Here is a 14,560-nt window from a genome sequence, read left to right as displayed (position 1 = left end):
CTGGTGTTTGAGGCTCTGTGGAGGATGAGGGATGAGATGAGGTCAGGGGACAGTTTGGGGCCTGCTTGAAGGTGGGGGTACAGGGGAGCTTGAGCACTCACCTAAAAGTGGGGCTTTTGTTTAATAAGCACTGGGGAGCCTTGAATGTTTTTAAGCAGAGGAATAAAAACTGGCAACAGTGTTTAGGATGAACAAGAGGGACAAGGAGGTAGATTAGAAAGTATCGCTGTTGCTGGTAAGGGTGATGAGGACCAGGACAGGGGCTGAGCTAGAGAAAGAGAGGAAGGAATGGCTTAAGAGATGTTGTGTTGTGGGGGTGGAATCACAAGGAGCCAAGCCCGCTCAGCATCCTGAATCTTTCCAATTCCTTTCCACACACCTACCCCCTCAGCCCCCGGCTCCCAGCTCCCCAGCATCCTTCTTCCCTCCTTGGCTGTTATATTCTAAGGCAAGGAGATTCCAAATGCTGACTACATCTTCCTTGGCCCATGTCAGCTTTTGGCAAATAAGCTGGTGTCGCGTTCCCCAGAAAGCTTTTCTCGAACTTCATAAAGTTAGCAAAGAGGAGAAGTGTTAACAGTATGATCTGTTGAGTCTCAATTTCTAATCCCAGCCCTAACACTAACCCAGCTTTTCACTCCCTGAAGTTCTGCCAAAATGAAAAGAGAAGGTCTGTGCCAGACACGAGTGATTTCAGCTGAACAAGCACTTGGAGGGTCACAGAGCACTGCTGTGCTCACAAAATGCTCTTGCTTCAGAATGGGCTTTGGGCGGCCGGTGGCGGTGCATCTGGGCGACATGGTCAAAAGGAGCATGGAAAGTATTTTTCTTTGGTAAATAAATATTCCAAATGTTGATGCTGAATTAAATCCGAAGCTCCAAGGAGACAGGTGCCTTTCCTTTATTTAAAAAAAAAAAAAAAATTGTGGAGGGAAAGAGAAGGAATGATTTTGGACAGCCTTCTTCTAGTTAGCGACATAAACAATTTAGCCCCAACAGCTGGAGAAAAGTCAAGGTTTGGGAGATAAACATTGCACATTCTTGTGTGTCTAATCCTTTAAAAACACTGTTGCAAAAAAAAAAAAAAACACTGTTGCATTTAATTCCCACAATCATCCAATATGGCTGAAGATATTATGCCCATTTCACAGATGAGGCATCTGAAGTTCAGAAAGATGAAGGCATGTGCCCAAGGGAATATATAATCAAATGTCATTATAATGAAGTACAGGCTGTACAGAAATTGTCTTACCTTGGGAAACAGGTGAAAATGCTGTCAACTCCCTTCCATTTGCATAGGGCTCAGAGTTTGCAAAGCTCACTCACATATGTTATTCTCACATCGTGCTCAGAAAGGCCCTGGGAGGAGCACAGTAATGTTCCCCTTGTAGAGAAGGGGAAGCTGAGAGTCAGGGAGAAGAAGGGGTTTGACGGCTGGAAACTGGGACTGAAACACAGAACTGAGTCCAGACTTAGCTCTTTTTCTATACCGGGTGGTTCTGAAAAAGCCAGGGGGGTTGCTAAGAGAGAGAAGGGCTTTCCTTGGAGAGAGAGGACCAGGGGAAAAGCCCCCAAGGGGAATTTAGGGTGTATCATAGAAGCACAGGCTGGAATCAAGATTGCTGGGAGAAATATCAATAACCTCAGATACGCAGATGACACCACCCTTATGGCAAAAAGCAAAAAAACTACAGAGCCTCTTGATGAAAATGAAAGAGGAGAGTGAAAAAAAATGGCTTGAAACTCAACATTCAAAAAACTAAGATCACGGCATCTGGTCCCATCACTTCATGGCAAATAGATGGGAAAGCAATGGAAACAGTGAGAGACTTTATTTTCTTGGGCTCCAAAATCACTGCAGATGGTGACTGCAGCCATGAAATTAAAAGATGCTTGCTCCTTGGAAGAGAAGCTACGACCAACCTAGACAGCATATTAAAAAGCAGAGACATTACTTTGTCAGCAAAGGTCCATCTAGTCAAAGCTATGGTTTTTCCAGTAGTCATGTATGGATGTGAGAGCTGGACCTTAAAGAAAGCTGAGCGCTGAAAATTGATGCTTTTGAACTGTGGTGTTGGAGAAAACTCTTGAGAGTCCCTTCGACTGCAAGGAGATCAAACCAGTAAATCCTAAAGGAAATTAGTCCTGAATATTCTTTGGAAGGACTGATGCTGAAGTTGAGGCTCCAATACTTTGGCACCTCATGTGAAGAACTGACTCATTGGAAAAGACCCTGATGCTGGGAAAGATTGAAGGCGGGAGGAGAAGAGGACAACAGAGGATGAGATGGTTGGATGGCATCACCGACTCAATGGACGTGAGTCTGAGTGAACTCCGGGAGTTGGTGATGGACAGGGAGGCCTGGTGTGCTGCAGTCCATGAGGTTGCAAAGAGTCGGACACGACTGGGAGACTGAACTGAACTGATAGAAAGTCTAAGATCCATGGGGCCGAGTTCCACAGGCAGGGCCATTGTGGTCGTGTGTCAGACCTGGAGCCACATGGCCAAGATTTGAACCCAGATTCTGCCATTTAGCCCCCTCTCCATGTCTCCATTTCCTCACCTGTAAATGAGGAGACACTAGTGATAGGAACTGTGTCGCCCTCCAAGAGAATGCGGTGACAGTGAGCGAGGGAGAAGCACTTAGAAGAGGACCTGAGGCGTATATAGTCACAAGGAAGCTTCTCTATTCTGCTATGGCTATGATTGCTGCCTCTGCCAGCAGAGTCCTGGGGATAAGGCTGGGCTGAAGAGGGAGGGCTTAGGATCTCAGTGTGCAAAGTTTGAACCTTGTTTTTTCATGCTGCTGCAATAAAGTACCAAAGACTGGGTGGCTTATAAACAACAGAAATTTATTTCTCCCCATTCTGGAAGCTGGAAGTCTGAGATTGGCAAGCCCATGGGGTCAGCTTCAGCTGAGAGCCCTCTTCTGACTTCTCGTTGTGTCTTCACACGACAGCAAAAGGGCAAAAGAGCTTTCTGGGGTCTCTGTTACAAAGGCACTAATCCCTTTCCTGAGTGCTCCGCCCTCATGACCCAATCACTTCCCAAAGGCCCTAACCTCCTAATAATATCACACTGGGGGCTAGAGTTTCCACACATGAATTTGAGGGTTAGGAAACATTCATCCCTTTGCAGACCTGAAGGAGCAAAAGTAATCGGAGGCCCATTGTGGTTAAAACAGGATAAAATTGTTATTTTATGAAAATAAGTCTGGCAGCAGTGTGCAGACCTCCCTAACACTTCTCCCCATCTGGACTTGGACTCCCTGAGGCATTCCCTAGCAGCTTGTACCTGCTCCATCAACACACTCACCCTCAGGCACTGTAATTGCCTGACAATTGCAACTGGACCATGTTTGTCTTACTCCCTGGTATATCTTGTGTCCAATACATTACCTGGCACTTTGTGGGTGCTCAATAAATACACTTTTGATGAATGAATAATAAATGGATATGGGATGATAGTCTGAAGAGGAAAGAGTCTATAGAGAGACCAGCCAAGGAGCAGATGCAAGAGTCAGATATAAGACGCTGACTCGGGATGGAGGCAGAAAGAGTAAAAAGAAGGAAGAAATGCAAGAGGCATGGGGGAGACAGGACTGATAGGATTTTGTGAATGAGACTATGGGAGTTCCCGGGAAAGGAAGGGTCAATGTGGACTCCATTCCAGGGTTCCTGGTCACTGGCAATGGCCCTTTTAAAATGGGAAAAAAGGAGAAATTAGCTCGTTAAGAGAAGATTCAGCAGTGACTTTGCCCTTGCTGAGCTTCACAAAATTTGCCGGTGAGGAAAATGGTGTAATAGGGGGCACTATGGGGTAAAAAAGTACTGGCTGGAGTTGGGGATTTGGGAAGAACCAGTTTGGTGACCTTCAGTGAGTGCCTCTTCCCTGGGAAAGGAGCTAGCACCAGGAGGCAGGTGGGACTGACAGTCGGGGGTGCTTAGAGCAGAGAGGAAGCAGGTAGATGGCAATAACCCCCGTGGATGTAACAGTGTTCCCCAGCTGTCAGCTTTGCCTCAGGCAGCCCCACCCACTTCATGGAGCTGGCTTTACAGGCAACCCTTGCCCCTACCCAGCCTTCCCTGGTGGCTCAGCGACAAAGAATCTGCCTACAATGCAGAGACATGGGTTCAATCCCTGGGTCGGGAAGATCCCCTGGAGGAGGACATGGCAACCCACTCCAGTATTCTTGCCTGGAGAATCCTACAGACAGAGGAGCCTGGCGGGCTACAGTCCTTAGGGTCACATAGAGTCGGAGCCTGGCGGGCTACAGTCCTTAGGGTCACATAGAGTCGGATATGACTGAAGAGACAGCACACACACATGCACTTGGCCCTCCCCAAACTTGGACTTCCACCCTACCTCCTCATGATGCCCATCCTTGCTCTTCCCTTTCCTTGGGTGGTCACCCCACCTTTCCCCTGCTTCACAAAGAAAAACAAAAAATACAAGCAAGAAGAAGAAGGCACATTCATCGAGTGTCCTAAAAGAAGGCACCTCTTAGCCCTTGGGACTGCTTGTTCTCCTCTTCCTTTCTTCCTCAATCCACACCCCACCCAAGACCTGCCAGTGAAAGAATGACATCCGAAAGGAAAGCCATTTTGTACCCGAAGGCCAGTTTAATGTAAAGTGAATTTAGTGAAAAAGAAGACCAAGCCGTTTTGCGTTTGTTTTGTTTTCTTGAAACACTCTATTACAGTCACGGCTACTATGAACTCACAACTTCTGGTTTCCTCATTTCTGCAAGAAAACTATGACCGCTGGGGCTCCAGAGAGTGCAAGCACAGAGCCATTTCTGCATGTTTTTCTGGTGGGTAGAAAAATCAGGGAAAAGAAAATAAAGTGGGATTTCCCTGGTAGTCCAGAGGTTAAGACTTTGCCTTCACATACTCGGGACTCGGGTTTGATCTCTGGTTGGGGAACTAAAATCCCACATGCCTCACAGCCCAAACACAAAAACAGAAAAAAAAAACAGAAGCAATATTGTAACAAATTGAATAAAGAATTAAAAAAAAAAAAAGCTAATGCTTGTCCTCACTGTGGGACAATGGGGAAAATTTACTTTGGAGTCAAGTAATCTTTTTTTATTGAAGTATAGTTGATTTACAGTATTGTGTTAGTTTCAAGTATATAGCAAAGTGATTCTGTTATATATTTTTTCAGATTATTTTCCATTATAGTCTATTATAAAGTATACATTATAGTTCCTTGTGCTCTACAGTAGATCCTCGTTGCTTATCTATTGTGTATATAGTCATTTGTATCTATTAATCCCATACTACTAATTTATCCCTCCACTCCCTCCCTTTTCCCTTTGGTAATCATAGATTTCTTCTCTATGTCTGTGAGTCTGTTTCTGTTTTGTGTATAGATTCACTGGCATTATTTTTTGGATTCCACATATGAGTGATATCATTCGGTACTTGTCTTTCTCTGTCCGACTTCACTTAGTATGACAATCTCTAGGTCCATCCATTTTGCTGCAAGTGATAATATTTCATTCTTTTTTTAATGACTGAGCAATATGCCATTGTGTGTGTATATACATTATACATACATATATATATACACACGCACAGTAGGTGGCGCAGTTGGTAAAGAATCCACCTGCCAATGCAGGAGATACAAGAGAAGCAGGTTCAATCCCTGGGTGGTCGGGAAGATCCCCTGGAGAAGGAAAATTTTTGCCTGGAGAATCCCATGGACAGAGGACCGTGGCAGGCTACAGTCCATAGGGTCACAAAGAGTCGGACACAACTGAGCATGCACACACGTGTATGCATATATACACATATACACACACATATACACAGCATACTTCTTAAGCCAATCATCTGTTGATAAGCAGTTGGGTTGCTTCCATGTTTTGGCTATTGTAAATAGTGCTGCTGTTAACATGGGTGTGCCTGTATCTTTTTGAATTAATGTTTTTGGGTCTTTTTGATATATACCCAGGATCATATGGTAACTCTATTTTTAGTTTTTTAAGGAAGCTGCATACTGTTCTCCATAGTGGCTGCACCAATTTACATTCCTGCCAATAATGTAGAAGGGTTCCCTTTTCTCCACACCCTTTCCAGCATTTATTATTTGTAGACTTTTTGATGATGGCCATTCTGACTGGTGTGAGGTGACACCTCATTGTGGTTTTAATGTATATTTCTCTAATAATTAGCCATGTTGAACATCTTTTTATGTGCCTATTGACCACCTGTATGTCGTCTTTGGAAAAAGTCTAAGTCTTTGGCACATTTTTTGATTGGGTTGTTGGATTTGTTTTTGTTCTTGTGTTTTTTTTTTTTTTATATTGAGTTGTATGAGCTGTTCGTATGTTTGAATATTAACCCCTTATTGTCTGCATTGTCTGCAAAGATTTTCTCCCAATCTGTAGGTCATCTTTTCAACTTATTGATGATTTCTTTGCTGTGCAAAAGCTTTTGAGTAGGTCCCATTTGTTTATTTTTGTTTATTTTTTTGCCTTGGGAGACCCATCTAAGAAAACATTGCTAAGATTTACCTCAGGGAATGTTTTGCCTACATTCTCTTCTATGTTGTCACGTCTTATATTTTGGTCTTTAAACCATTTTGAGTTTATTTTTGTAGATGGTGTGAGGGTGTGTTCTAATTTCGTTGATTAACACACAGCTATCCAGCTTTCCCACCGTCACTTGCTGAAGAGATGGTTTTTGCAGTCATTCTATATTCTTGCCTCCTTTGCTGTAGACAATTGCCCAAAGGTGTGCGAGTTTGGAGTCGTATAATCCCAGGTGTGATCTGCAACTACTGGGCTGGCTCATCGCCTCTCAGAGCCAGTCCGCTCATCGATCAAGCACAGCTGACAATAACTCTTACCTCCCGAGATGACATGAGGAGGCAACACAGTCAAGCTCTTTGCACAATGTGGGTGTGCCCTGAAGAGCTACTTCTGATGGCCCTTCACGTTTCTCCCAGGAGCCTCCCAGCCTCTGCTCCCTGCAGGCCTCTAGGGGAGCCACAGAGGAGGGATGAGTTAGGGGCCCACTCCGAAGGGAGCTTTTCATCTACTGATTTCCAAGAATTTTCACTTTATTACACATTTTTTTCAGGCTTCAGTCGGACTTTACTAAAATGTAAAGAAACCTCATGTATTTGGGTGGCCAGAGCAGCATGCCTGCTTTCCTAGGCTTATCACATTCTGTCAGCCAAAGCTGAACACCATCTTCAAACAAAATGTCTATTTCTAGCCAAACGAAGGCCCCAGAAAGACTGAACCATCTACCTCATCCATGGTGCACTTGCTTGGAAAAGATCCAAGCGTGTTGGAGTCCTCGCCAGCCCAAAGCACCCCAGCCACTTTCGGAGAGAGCAGGCGGAAGTGAGGGCTCTGATTTTCATGTGAAATCCCCATTTGGCCTCGGAAACGTTAAAAATAAACTTTCACCTGCATCTGATTTTCCTCTTTGTTACTGCAACCATTGTCTGTCTGAACAAAGAGGTAGCAAGAGCCTCTTTGAGCAGTTCACAGAGTTCAAGCCAGAGCCCAAATTGGAGGGGACACAGATGTTAATGAACAAGAGGACCAAACGAGAGCGCTATTGGGAATGGAAAAACCTCCCCGGGATTGTCAGGCCCCACGCTGCTCTGCCAGCAGCCGGCCTGGCTCTCAGGAGAAAGACCCAGGACCTGCCTGTGCCTTGCCCCCTCTGCAACTTGATGGTAGAGTGAGATCTTGGTGAGTCATACATGATTTCTTCCCACTCGCTTGCATTTTGGAGGCACCCATCAGATTTGGGGGGTGGGTGTGCTGGTTAAAATAAGGTATGAAATCACAAATTATGACTGTGGCATTTATCGTTTCTCTTGGAAGCAGTATGTTTTTATAGAAAGAGCCTGGGCTTGGGAACAGGATAAACCTGGGTTCAACTTCTTTCATTTTCATTTTGTGACTTTAGGCAAATTAGTTGACTTCTCTGACCTTCATTTTACTTCTCTGTAAAATGGGTGTTTAAAATGCTGTATTGGTTAAAGCAATGCTAGTGGCTGTGATACACACACACACACACACACAGTTAGAGTTCATTGGCTCTAACATTATAGAAACTGATTTCTGATGCTCATAAAGTCCACAACAGGTTTTTCTGGTCTCTGGGCTGCTCTTCTCCAAGAGAGGAGATAGGTGCCTGCATCCTTTCTTTATCTGACTTCACCATTTTCTAAGCACGGCTTTCAAAGTCACCAGCCTTGTAGATGTCCAGCCAAAGGTAGGTGGGAGAAAATGTAGGACTATGGCAAGTGGAAGGTTTTCTGCTGGGCCTAGAAACACACTGCATCCCTTCCACTTGCAGGCTAGCATCTATCACTGCAATGAATTGCAGAGAACACTTAGAAATGAGGCCCAGCTGCGTGCCCAGGAAGATGAGGAAACAGGTTTGGTAAACATCTAGCTAGACTTTGCCATGTACACCAACTTTTCAGGGAGATAATAAGACTTAAATGAGATGATTATGAAAATGTGTGGCTCTCAACAAATGTTAATTCCTTTCTTCTTTCTCTTCCCCCATGGCCAAATTTTGCTGGAAGCAATGAGAGAAAGCTTCATTTGTAATGACATACAAACAGGAGCAGTTACTGCCAACAAGCTCCTCCCTGACCCCCACAGCCCTTGCCTTTGACATTTTCCCCATTGACAAAGCGGGGACCCCAGAGTCTTGTTTCTGCTCCTTCCTCTCATGATCTGTCCTTACAGCCTCACCAGGTACCTCTCCTTCTACAAAATAGGAAGATTCAGCTATTAAACCCTAAAGTCAGAAAACCATCATGTTAGGAACAGTTGAAGCAATGATGCTTGGTGACACTGTGTTTCTCCTAAATTCTGTTCTTAACCCCTGTAGTTGGGTCACCCAGGCTCTCACTGCTGTGGTTCCCAGCGTCCTTTATTGTGTTACATCTGGCTGCTTCATAAATTTACCTGCCTGGCTCCAGGAAACATTTGGATTTGACACAGCCAGCCCTCCTGAGGGTTCCCAGGTTTCTAGGCTGGGCTTTGTCCCTTAGGCCCACCCCTCCTATCCTGGATGCCTCACACAGTCAGCCATTCAGACGTCATGGCTTTTGCTGTACTCTGGGTCACACCTTGAGTCTGCTTTCTCCTTTTTCACACATACAGCTTGAGACAGCCTTTTCATGACATCCCCAAGTACTGCCTCGTCCTCACCCCTATACTCACTTGCTTGTACATCTGGGAGAAAGGGTTAGCAAGAAACACCTTATCAAAAGTTGTGGTTTCACAGTAAATGAGTAATGTGGTTTCACCGGTTTTGGAGGCTGGTCTTTATACAGTGTTGTGGGTTAGCATTGACAGTATTTCTAAGAGAAAAATATGCCCCAAATTCTAAACAACTAGATTCTGAATGAATTCGATGACCCAGTTCTTTCTTAAGTTGAGAATTGCATTGATCAAAGTCCTGATATGCAGGACAGCTCACAAACTTTGCATACATACAAACCTGAATTTAAATCCTGGCTCTGCCACCTAGTAATGTGTGACTTTGGGCAAATTACCTAAACTCTTCAAAATATGTTTCTTTATCTGTAAAATGAGAAAGATAATCTTGTTTATAGTGTTTGTGTAAAGATTTAGTGCAAGAATGTTCATACAGCTCCTATCATAGTGGCTGCTTCTGCTAAGTCGCTATAGTCGTGTCCGACTCTGTGTGACCCCATAGACGGCAGCCCACTAGGCTCCTCTGTCCCTGGGATTCTCCAGGCAAGAACACTGGAGTGGGTTGCCATTTCCTTCTCCAATGCATGAAAGTGAAAAGTGAAAGTGAAGTTGCTTAGTCGTGCCTGACTCTTAGCGACCCCATGGACTGCAGCCTACCAGGCTCCTCTGTCCATGGGATTTTCCAGGCAAGTGGCTAGTACATAGTAAATAACAATTACTATAGTTGTCATAACATAAGGAAGAATTAAGATCATCTATGATATTTGTTAAACTTTAAAAGGAACTTTTTTACACAAAATTTTAATGTCTAACATATTTTAATTACGAAAACCTGGAAAAAAGGGAAAACTTAAAAGGAGAAAGTAGAAACTAACCAAAATCTCACTGTTCAACGAAAACCACTTTTAATGTCCTGGTGGTTTTCCTCTCAATATTTTACCATATACTTGCATACTTTACACAACTGGAATTAAGCTAGGTATAACATTATTTTACATACAATATTTTCTTTTTTGCCACACTGTGCAGATATGGGATCTTAATTGGCCAAAAAGGGATCAAACCTGGGACCCCCTGCATTAGAAGCAGATGGGCCACCACTGCTTAAGCACTTAACCACTTAACCACTGGGCCACCAGGGAAGTCCAACATTTTTCACTTGAAACATAATAAGTTTTTTCCAGTAAAATTATTTACAAATTCTAGCTTTTAAGAATTTAAAATTTAAGGGAACTTTAAAACTATTCAATAATTAAATTATCCATTCCTTTAATGCTGAACATTTAGCTTATTTCCATTTTTTCACTCATGAGCAACAGTTTCATATAAAATCCTGGAAATTTAATTGTTATCTGTATTTGTGTTTATTTACCTAAAATAGTTTCCTAGAAGCATTACCAAGTCAAAGGGTGTGCACGTTTTTAGTCCTCTTATAACCGTTAGCTGAATAGCCCTTCAGAAATAGTCTAACAGCTTATACTCTGGGGAGTTTTAAAGTCTATGCTCTTGCCTTCCTGCTCACTTCTGCGAGGACTCCAGGAGCTGACTCTTGCCAGGGAACAGCTGCTTTGGAGAGTGCACAGTGTTTGGCCCAGTAGACACTTCCTTTTCCTAACAGTGCCCCAAATTCCTTTCGGGGAATCGTCTCTGCCCCTTGTGCAGTTTAGTGGGACATCAGAGTTGGAAGTGTGCCCTGGGCAGGAGAATGGATGCTGGTGAAGAAGCCAGCTTCGATGAGATTGCAGGGACCCTTTCCCATGCTAGATCCTAGACTCGTCCTGCCATCTAGTGGTCGGTAAGGGGAGATGGCAGCAGGGACCAGACCTCCGGCAGAGGGCGGGGGAGAGCGAGATGAATCTGCACTCCAGGAGGCCACGAGTGCCTGGCAGGTTAGTATCCCATAGGTACCCCCGAACTCAGAGTGCTATATGAAGAAGGTTGAGTGTTAGTCACTCAGTCATATCCAACTCTGCAACCCCATGGACTGTAGCCAATCAGCCTCCTCTGTCATGAAATTCTCCAGATAAGAATGCTGGAGTAATCCACGCACATATGGACACCTTATCTTTGACAAAGGAGGCAAAAATATACAATGGATTAAAGACAATCTCTTTAACAAGTGGTGCTGGGAAAACTGGTCAACTACTTGTAAAAGAATGAAACTAGAGCACTTTCTAACACAATACACAAAAATAAACTCAAAATGGATTAAAGATCTAAACGTAAGACCAGAAACTATAAAACTCCTAGAGGAGAACATAGGCAAAACACTCTCCGACATACATCACAGCAGGATCCTCTATGACCCACCTCCCAGAATATTGGAAATAAAAGCAAAAATAAACAAATGTGACCTAATTAAACTTAAAAGCTTCTGCACAACAAAGGAAACTATAAGCAAGGTGAAAAGACAGACTTCAGAATGGGAGAAAATAATAGCAAATGAAGCAACTGACAAACAACTAATCTCAAAAATATACAAGCAACTCCTACAGCTCAATTCCAGAAAAATAAACGACCCAATCAAAAAATGGGCCAAAGAACTAAATAGACATTTCTCCAAAGAAGACATACAGATGGCTAACAAACACATGAAAAGATGCTCAACATCACTCATTATCAGAGAAATGCAAATCAAAACCACTATGAGGTACCATTTCACGCCAGTCAGAATGGCTGCTATCCAAAAGTCTATAAGCAATAAATGCTGGAGAGGGTGTGGAGAAAAGGGAATCCTCTTACACTGTTGGTGGGAATGCAAACTAGTACAGCCACTGTGGAGAACAGTGTGGAGATTCCTTAAAAAACTAGAAATAGAACTGCCTTATGATCCAGCAATCCCACTGCTGGGCATACACACTGAGGAAACCAGAAGGGAAAGAGACACGTGTACCCCAATGTTCATCGCAGCACTGTTTATAATAGCCAGGACATGGAAGCAACCTAGATGTCCATCAGCAGATGAATGGATAAGAAAGCTGTGGTACAGATACACAATGGAGTATTACTCAGCCATTAAAAAGAATACATTTGAATCAGTTCTAATGAGGTGGATGAAACTGGAGCCTATTATACAGAGTGAAGTAAGCCAGAAAGAAAAACACTAATACAGTATACTAACGCATATATATGGAATTTAGAAAGATGGTAACAATAACCCTGTATACGAGACAGCAAAAGAGACACTGATGTATAGAACAGTCTTTTGGACTCTGTAGGAGAGGGAGAGGGTGGGATGATCTGGGAGAATGGCATTGAAATACGTATAATATCATATATGAAACGAGTCGCCAGTCCAGGTTCAATGCACGATACTGGATGCTTGGGGCTGGTGCACTGGGATGACCCAGAGGGATGGTATGGGGAGGGAGGAGGGGGAGGGTTCAGGATGGGGAACACATGTATACCTGTGGCGGATTCATTTCGATATTTGGCAAAACCAATACAATATTGTAAAGTTTAAAAATAAAATAAAATTTAAAAAAAAATTAGTACTGTAAAAAAAAAAAGAAAAAAAAAAGAATGCTGGAGTAGGTTGCCATTCCCTTCCCCAGGGCATCTTCCAGACCCAGGGATCAAACCTGGATCTCCCTCATTGGAGGCAGATTCCTTACCATCTGAGCCACCAGGGAAGCCCAAAGGGGATGAGGGCAGAAATTTTTCTCAATAATAATTAGTGAGCACTGACTATCTGCCAAAGACTATCCAAAGTGCTTTTTCCACTTTTAATCTTGTAGCCGGAGCCCAGCAGTGCCTGTGAGGATGGGGAAACTAAAACCAAATCCACACAACTAGTCAGTGGCACAGACAGAAGTCAAACCCAGCATTGTGTGACTTTATAGCCAACGTTTCTAGGAACATTTATAGAATCACAGATACCGCCCCCTGCACCCCTTCTGTTCCTGCACCTCCACCCTCACCCCTACCCACCCCATTCCCTGGACCACAGAGGGTGGTTGCATTTCCTAAGGTGCATAGCTCATTTCCACCTGCTGTGCCTCTTGTGGGTCCCCAAGTCTCTTCTCTGAGAAACTTGGAAGGGAAGCTTTTCTCTCCGTAGGCTTGGAGATCATAGCAGGAAAGGGGCAGGGGTGGTAGTAGAGCCCCTCATCTACTGTCCACAAGTGTCAAAATGTTTTAGGCCAACGTTAACAGCTCTTTCCCTTTATTAATTGTGTGAGATGGAGATGCAAACAAGATCTCTAAAAGGCAGACTCGTTTCAGATCAGCCACTGTAAAGTTTGCTTCTAAATCCACAAAGGGGGACTTCTGTGGTGGTCCAGTGGCTAAAACTCCACACTCCCAACGCAGGGGACCCGGTTCTGTCATTGGTCATGGCACTAAATCCCACGTGCTGCAACTCAGAGCTTGCATGTTGCAACTAAAGATCCCACAGGCTGCAAAAAAGATCCAAGGTCCTATGTGCTGCAGCTAATACTTGGTACAGCCAAATAAATAAATAAATATTTTAAACCCAGAATGGGTTTCTTGGGCTTTCCAGGAACAAGCGTGTGGCTGGCCCAGAGTTACCCTAGCCTTGTACCAAAGGCTAAAAGAACCAGCCTGCCACCCCAGTGAACACACAGGGAGCCCAGGGGACCCGCTGGCCTACAGACACTTCCACCTAGGGGATGCTGAGGTTTATTTAGGAAGCAGTGGCCATTCTTCCTGCCTGGCCCACTAGATGAGTAATAAGCCACCTATTGTTAGTTTAGGGCTTTGTTTTTCTTTTCCTGTTTTAGAAATTTATCCATACCCGTTTCTCAGGGTTGATAACTTAGGCCAAATCGAGTTGTTCACTTGGGGAATAAGGAGAGTGCCCTTCAGAAAGGAGCATGGTCCTCAAGTTGACTGATTTCCCCTTAAGAATCAAAATTTGTCTGCAATAACCTCCATCATTTTCAACAAACACCACTGGATGCCTTAAGAGACAGAAAGGCTGGCGTCTGGCATTGCTGAGCGTCCTCTTCTGAGCCAGGTCCCAGGCCACTGTGCCCTTTCACACAGGCACCATCACCCTGTCCTTGCTCGGCCCCATCCGCTACCTGCCCCAGAGTAGTAGGGGTCAAGCCCTCTCCCGGACGTGGACAGCCTCTTGCACTTTAAGTTTCAATTGCTGGTTCTCACCACTCTCCAACCCATGCACCTATTTATTTCCCTTTCCTTGTAATGGTATGATCAGTTAACTTTATGCACACATTTAGTCAATCAACATTTATTGATCGCCTACCATGTGCCAGGTGCTGGGGTAAAAAGGGGTCCACGTCTCTCACAGCCAAGAGGAAGGCTAGTAAGCAAGACAATTACAATATGGGATAGAAAAATGCTAAGCTAAAAAAAAAAAAGAAAAATGCT

The sequence above is a fragment of the Bos grunniens genome, chromosome 1, assembly GCF_055505025.1.
Source record: "Bos grunniens cultivar Pamir isolate PY7600 chromosome 1, Bosgru_T2T1.0, whole genome shotgun sequence".
NCBI lineage: Eukaryota > Metazoa > Chordata > Mammalia > Artiodactyla > Bovidae > Bos > Bos grunniens.
The sequence above is the reverse complement of the archived record's forward strand: the minus strand, read 5'-3'. Positions refer to the sequence as shown.